The sequence below is a fragment of the Carcharodon carcharias genome, chromosome 13, assembly GCF_017639515.1.
Source record: "Carcharodon carcharias isolate sCarCar2 chromosome 13, sCarCar2.pri, whole genome shotgun sequence".
Classification (NCBI taxonomy): domain Eukaryota; kingdom Metazoa; phylum Chordata; class Chondrichthyes; order Lamniformes; family Lamnidae; genus Carcharodon; species Carcharodon carcharias.
The window spans coordinates 44,630,259-44,637,265 of NC_054479.1; the positions used below are offsets into that span (position 1 = coordinate 44,630,259).

The window sequence follows — 7,007 nt, forward strand, 5'->3', positions numbered from 1 at the left end:
AAGATCCTTTTTATTTCCTTATTGGATCTATTAACATGAAATATGGATGCTAGTTTTGGATTCTCCCAAAATTTAAAAACTCTCCCCACATCTACCCTGTCCAACCAATGAATTATCAAAAGGACCTCCAAAAGGTCAGCTTTAAGTCTGAACTTCCTAAATAAAAAAGGTCTAAACCTAGAATCATAGACTGCTTACAGCACAGAAGGAGGCCATTCAGTCCATCATCCCTGTGCTGGCCCTCTGACAGAGCAATCACCGAGTGCCACTCCCCTACTTGTTTCCTGCGTTGGCCTGCAAAATTTTCCTTTTCACCTGTTATCGCCTACTCAATCATTACCAATAGCTGTAATTTCTTAGTTCTGGTATCCACTTTGTAATTTTTTTTGTATTTTCTCCATTGCTCCTTTGCCCTTTTTGTAGCATAGAGACCAGAAATGTGCACAGTATCCCAGGTGCAGCCTGACCAGGGTCCTATACAAGTGTAACATAACTTCACTACTTTTGAATTCTATACACCTGGGACACTGGCAGCAGTGTGTACCATCTACAAGATGTACAGCAGAAACTCACCAAGGCTACTTAGACAGCACCTTCCAAACCCACGAACACTACCATCTAGAAGGACAAAGGCAGCAGATCCATGAGAACACCACCACCTAGAAGTTCCCCTTCAAACCACTCACCATCCTGACTTGGAAATATATTGCCATTCCTTCACTGTTACTGGGTCAAATTCCTGGAACTTCCCTAACAGCACTGTGGGTGTATGTATACCACATGGACCGCAGCTGTTCAAGGAGGCAGCTAACTACCACCTTCTCAAGGGAAATTAGGAAGGGGCAATAAATGCTGGCCTAGCCAGCCAGGCCTACATCCCATAAGTGAATTTAAAAAAGATAGAAAATCAAATAATTTATTAGCATTTTTATCACTTTGTTAACCAGTAATGCTTCTCTTAATATACTCTTCACCTGTATCCCTAGATCCATTTTCTCTTCCATCCCTATAAGTTTCTTATTTTCTGTTTAGATTAATGGGTTATCAATCAAGTTTACTTTTATCTTTTGAAATACACAGAAGTGTAAGGTTCGGATTAAACAGTAATTTTCACTGTGGAGTTTGTATTGTTGCAACATCTTTGATATTTTGTGGAATCTTTCCTCTGAAAGAAAACAGACATTCCATTGGTATTATTGTTAAAAATTCTGCATGTTTTTAACTTTCATGTTTTATTTGATTTATTTAGTATTTCATTGCAGGCTTTTTTCACAACTAAGTCTGGAAAATGCAGGGCCACAACTTCAGTGTAAATTTAAATTATGAATTACGCAGAATCATTAAAATTTCTTCAATCGCCAGAAGTGTTTAAAAAAATTCACCACACTGTTAAAATATTTTGATTTCTTCAGATTCCAGAACATCCTGTTACAGGCACAATCCAACCTTTAACCAAAGGACTAGCTTGCACATTTCATTTTGGATCTTGCAAAAAAACCGTATTTGTTCTTTCTAAGCTTCTGGAGATTTAATTTGCCTTGGATCTAATTCAGAGGCTTATGTTGCATTAATATATAATAATTCGCTGCGTAAACATTCAAGGGGCTTTACCACAACTTTGCTTAAGTGCCTAAACTTGCTCTTGGAAATGCATATTTCTAATACATATTAACGTACAATGCCAGTGGTGCTGCTTTCACTTCTTTGTTCATTCTCGTGCATCCCAATTTCAATCATCCCACCATTGGTGGCCATGCCATCAGCAGCACTGCTCTAAACTCTGGATTCGATCTCGAAATCACCCACCTCGCTATCTCTCTCTCCTGCTCAAGAAACTCCTTAAAACATACCTCACACCTGTTAATCCCTTGCTAAATACATTATTATAGTCTTTCATGTCAATTAAGGTGAAGAGAAACAGGTGATGGGTATTAATAGTCTTTGAGAACATATAAATAGAGGAGACATTTTGATTTAATTTTGTAAATTTCCTTTCACACTTTTGTGTTAAGTATAGTGCCCCACCAGAGGTTGTGACCCCTTATTGAATTTTAGTTTTATTTGTTGATTTTGTTTCTTAAAATAATATCAATAGGGGGTATCCTACAGCCATACTAGTCTGTAAACGACTGATCTTTTCTGATCCCAGAAACTAAGCAGACTCAGGCCTGGTTAGTACTTTGATGGGAGATCACCTGGGAATGCCAGGCGCAGGAGGCTTGACCTACTACTGCACACACTCCATTGCCTTGCCTTCCTTCACCATTGGGACATGCCGTGGCACTCTGACCTGCTGCCTGCCAATGGGGGAGGCCTCCAGTTCAGGGCTCTCTACATGGGAGTCCTCCCTCTTTCCATCAGGAACAAGGCATGGAGGGTTTTGCTTGCAGCAGTGCCATGCAATAGGTGTTCAGACTGCTTGTGCTTTCTGCGGCCAAGGGGAGTCTGGGTTCCACATACACATAGATTGCCAGGGGCTACAGCCCCTCTTTTGTTATTTGAAGGTGCTGCTCCTCAATGTTTGGACACCGCCGGGGCTGGGTTGCATCATCACCTCTAGAAATACATTTTGATTTGCTTTTGTAAGGTTCGTCTTGAAAATTTTGATCCCTTGTTATAGTGTTCCACCATCCCTCATTTATTAATTTTTATTTAATTTATTGAGTTTTGTTTTTCTAAAAAAGAGTCAATAAATAGGGGATAGTTGGGACACTGGGTTGAGTTGGGAGGAGAGCTGTGACTGAATAAGTCAATAAATGCTCAATAAAGAAAAGCTCTGTGCCTTTTATTCGGCTTCACCAACCAGCTTGGATCCTATTGACAACACTTGTCCTTCTCCTTATGTGACTCAGTGTCAAAATGTGTATCACAATCAGTCCTGTGAAGAGCCTTGGGATGTTTTATTACATTAGAGGCAGTATATAAGTGCAAGTTGTTGTTAACCGGCTTGTAGGCAGGAATTAAAATTGAATAAGCAAATCGGCTCAGATTTCACTTTATTCTCGCACCACATTTAAGTGCCTAAACTTGCTCTTGGAAATATATATTCCTAATACGCATTAATGTACAGTGCCCATTGTGTTAAAGCACCAAAGAGATCCATTAGTGTTCCAGTGGTGAACAGAGCTGAAGACACTTGTCAAGTGAATGCTGCAGCATTGGTGCCAGATGAAAGCTATCCTTGGTGGATATTTTGGAGAAGAAGCAGTGTCATGACTGCAGCCCAGCAGTGTTGAGGAGATAACAGGTAAATGCACTTGACTTGCTGCATCAGCTTGATGACACATCATCCACCTACATCCAACTGAAGGATGAGACATTTAAAAGCAGCTATTTGATAGGCATTCGCGCTCAAACTTATCAGGTCTTGGAATCAGACGTTAAGGTTACACAGCAACACTCGGACAGCTCTCTCAAGGCAAGTTAAAGCAACCACCACATCCAATTTCTACATTTACCGATGCTTCTGCACACCAGCAGGAAATATCATGCAGATCAACCAGCATTTCACCTCTCTTTCTATAAGGTATCAAGTGTCCACATGCATCAAGCTTCAGCACAAACAATTTAAATAGCAACATCCATTGTTGGCTGCAGAGGCAGATTCCAATCATACAGAATTTCCTGCATACCATTAACCGCACTCCATCACCATTCATTTAACAAAGCAAACTCATTTTCTGGGAATGCTCAGGATATTCAGATCAAAGGTTCTTCCGCTGTTCAAGAGGGGAGACAGAATGCAAGCCTAGCTCACTGGAAACATGGGCTTCCCACTCTAACCATGGCAGAACCTCACAGACTTCACAAGTACAATGGTACATGAGCAGCAGGCACAAATGTACTACAATGTCCAACAGTATCTCTGATGTATGGACTGCCCTGATGAATCTTTTAGGTTGACCTGGCGTATGTGGATTCAATAATTGTTGCATGTTACATGCTGCAAAACCTTGCTATCGAGAGAGGTACATACACACTTGCCAAAATGGAGCTGCAACTAGCAGATGGGTTAGAATATGAGCTTCGCACAGTATATGCCTGTAGTAATTATAATTTTGATAAACGTAGGACTGTAGCATTAAGAATAATCCTGTGTTGTAAGATCACATGATCTGTGTTAATCAATCAGTTTTCAGTGTGGGGAACCTCTAGAGGGAGTTCTTCTTTAGTTATAGAGCTTGATGCACACATGGGGCAGGATTTTCCTTACGTTGGGCAGGCGGGCCCTGGAACAGTCACGAAACAGACCGCAGCCCGCGATTAGGTTCTGACCGCAATTTCACGCTGGTGGGCCAATTAAGGCCTGCCCAGCGTGAAACGCTCTCCGCACTGGCCGGCAAGGGCCGAGCGGGGGCCAGGGGCCTGTCGCCACCAAGCTCAGTGGTGACCCAGCAGCCGGTTTAAAAGCAGTCCAGATAGCCCCTGGAAGGTTGCCTTGGAGGATGTCCCCTGAACCTTTGCGATGGACCTGAGTGCGGCTGGACACGGCAGGCGGGAATGCAGGTTGGGTGGGCAATCGCTGCCCCACTGGATGAGTGTCTCACCGCCCTACTGAAGGAGGTGGCTGCCAGGATGGACATCCTTGTCCCCAGAGCTAGGAGGAAGAGGCCACCGCACCTCACCTGGAGGACATGGGGGCAGGTGGTCAGCAGCCGTGATGTGGTGCGGCGCACATGGGTGCAGTGCCGGAAGCACCTCAGTAACCTGCTGCACTCAGGAAGGGTGAGTACCATGCTGGCATGGGTCAGTGTGCAGATGTGTTAAGATCTGGCCATCCCCACATGGTTCCTCAGGGGTGCTAGAGTCTGAGTGTCAACTGCCAATCATGCCAGAGTTGGCCAAGGGGGTGAGCCCTAACTGCTTTGGCTCAAGGGCCACGAACTGGATATGCCCTGCAAAGTGCTCCTCAGCTGAGGTTGGCCAGGCTGCAATGGTGCTGCAGGTAGAGAGTGGACTAATCAATGCTCCTCTGTTGTTTCAGGAGAAGACAGCCCACAACAAAATAGAAGGGTCGCAGAGGGCAGAGGCCCTGCTAGCCTCCTAATCCACTTGAGATATGAGCAAGAAGACCTGAAGCTCGAGAGCCAGCACACCCCACACGCAACCGGGCGTGGAGAGGTGGGGGTGCCAAATGCAGGTAAGAGCTCAGTGCACAGAGGTCAGACTTCCAGCTTGTACAACCATTATAATGTAGTCTCTTCATTGATGTGAGCCTCGAACCTGGAATCGTCATTGATCATTGGAAGACGAGGGCAAGGTGATGCAGATCTCCATTGTCTCACCAGGGTACCTGACAAGCATAGTGACAGTGTGATGACTGTAACTAATGACATGTCCTTGTTCTCCTTTTTAGGTTTGCTCTCCAGACCCAGGAGGGCCACCCTTGACACTGGAAGACCACAGGGCATCATTTGCACTTCCGTCACACCTGCTCAATAAATCAGGCACCAGTACAGATACCAGCACCTCAGTGGGCATTAGAGTGGCGGCTAGTATCTCGGTGCACATTGGTGAGGGTACTTCACAATCGCTTGAGGTGCAAGCAGAGGCAGAGAGTGCCCAGGGCGTCAGTAGACCAAGGACTGCTGGAGACTAGGATGATGCTCAGTTGAAAGCTGATGATGAGCCTTTGGAGTCGTCCATTAGGTGGCAGATGCTGGACGTCCAGTGAGATGTGCGGGAGGATCTGGCGGAGATCCATGAGGGTATCTGTTGTGGAGAAGTCCATGCGGAGCATGAGCACTGCTTTGACCCTCATGGTTCAACTCACTGCCTCCTCCATGGAGAGAGTGGCGACTCTCATGAGAGGCAGCTCCAGGAACAGAATCAGGGGTTCCCGGGGTTGCGCTCGGACCTGCAAGCCCTCACACAGGCAATGACCTCAGCTGAGGTCAGGAGATGGATGAGGCACCCAGTATCCCAGTTAGGTGCCTGTCCGTCAATGGTGTGCAGGGAGGTCCAGAGCGATTTCATGTTGGCACATGAGCTACCTGTTGTCTCTGCAGGCTTCTCTCAGGGCGCTCCTCCACCCCTCTGCCCCTCCACCAGTGACCGTGGCATCTGATGAGGCTGCGGCAACTGGGAGATGCCAACCATGGCGCCGGCTGCTGCCTCCCAGGTAGGGCCAGCACCACTTCCACTGGCCAGAGGACGACAAGATTCTCAAGGCCAATAGGACAGCACAGTCAGTGGGCTGTCTCCAATGCTGGTGCCAGCGAGCGGGATGGGGGGTGGTGGGGGGAGGGGGGGGGTGGGGGTGGACCTGGACGTAGCACTTGGAAGCGTAAGCTAAAGGCACCATGAGCGCCAGGGGGTGATTTAATGTTCATTTATGTTTACTTTATCCATAGTGGTCTCGGAATGAAGACCAGAGAAGTTTATGTAAATAGTTCTGAATTGTCAAAATGAGATAAATTTTTTATTTGTAGTCATGGCCTGATTATGCTTCACCTTTTCATTTTATTGGTGCAGGGTACGCTAGTATGTAATGTTGGCCGTAAGTGGCTCTGAACTTTATTGCACAGGCACTGAGTGTTCTTCATGTTCAAATGAAAGGGTCCTTTCAGACATCCGGGATGGAGGCAGCAGCCCTGGCATGTGTTTGAAGCTGATCTTAGGTAGCCCAGCTGAAGGAGCGTTAGATCAACACATCCCTGGTGTCCCTGCCTCCCTGGAGGTTATGAAGGTTTGACTCCACGCCCTCAGTGTCCTCCTCACTGTGCTCCTCTTCTGATTCACCACTGGTTTTATCATCTGTGGCCTGTACAACTATGTCAAGATCCTTTTCCTCCAGTGGTTCCTCCACCCCCCCCCACCGCACTTGCCAGTGCTAGATTTTGCAGAGCGCAGCATGCAACCACTATCAGTAACACCCACTCTGGGGGGGTATTGTAGTGCTCCCCTCAATGGTCCAGGCATCGGAAGCGCATCTTTAGAAGACTCTACCACCTTGTGGATAAATGACTCCTATCGTAACGCTTCTCTGCCTCTGTTCTTGAGAGGCA

The 7,007-nt window shown here is 46.3% G+C and overlaps 1 pseudogene; it reads left to right on the forward strand.

The window, feature by feature from the left end:
- The first annotated feature begins 2,101 nt into the window (after nt 1-2,101).
- LOC121286530 lies at nt 2,102-2,220 on the forward strand (annotated as a pseudogene).
- The last annotated feature ends 4,787 nt before the right edge of the window (nt 2,221-7,007 follow it).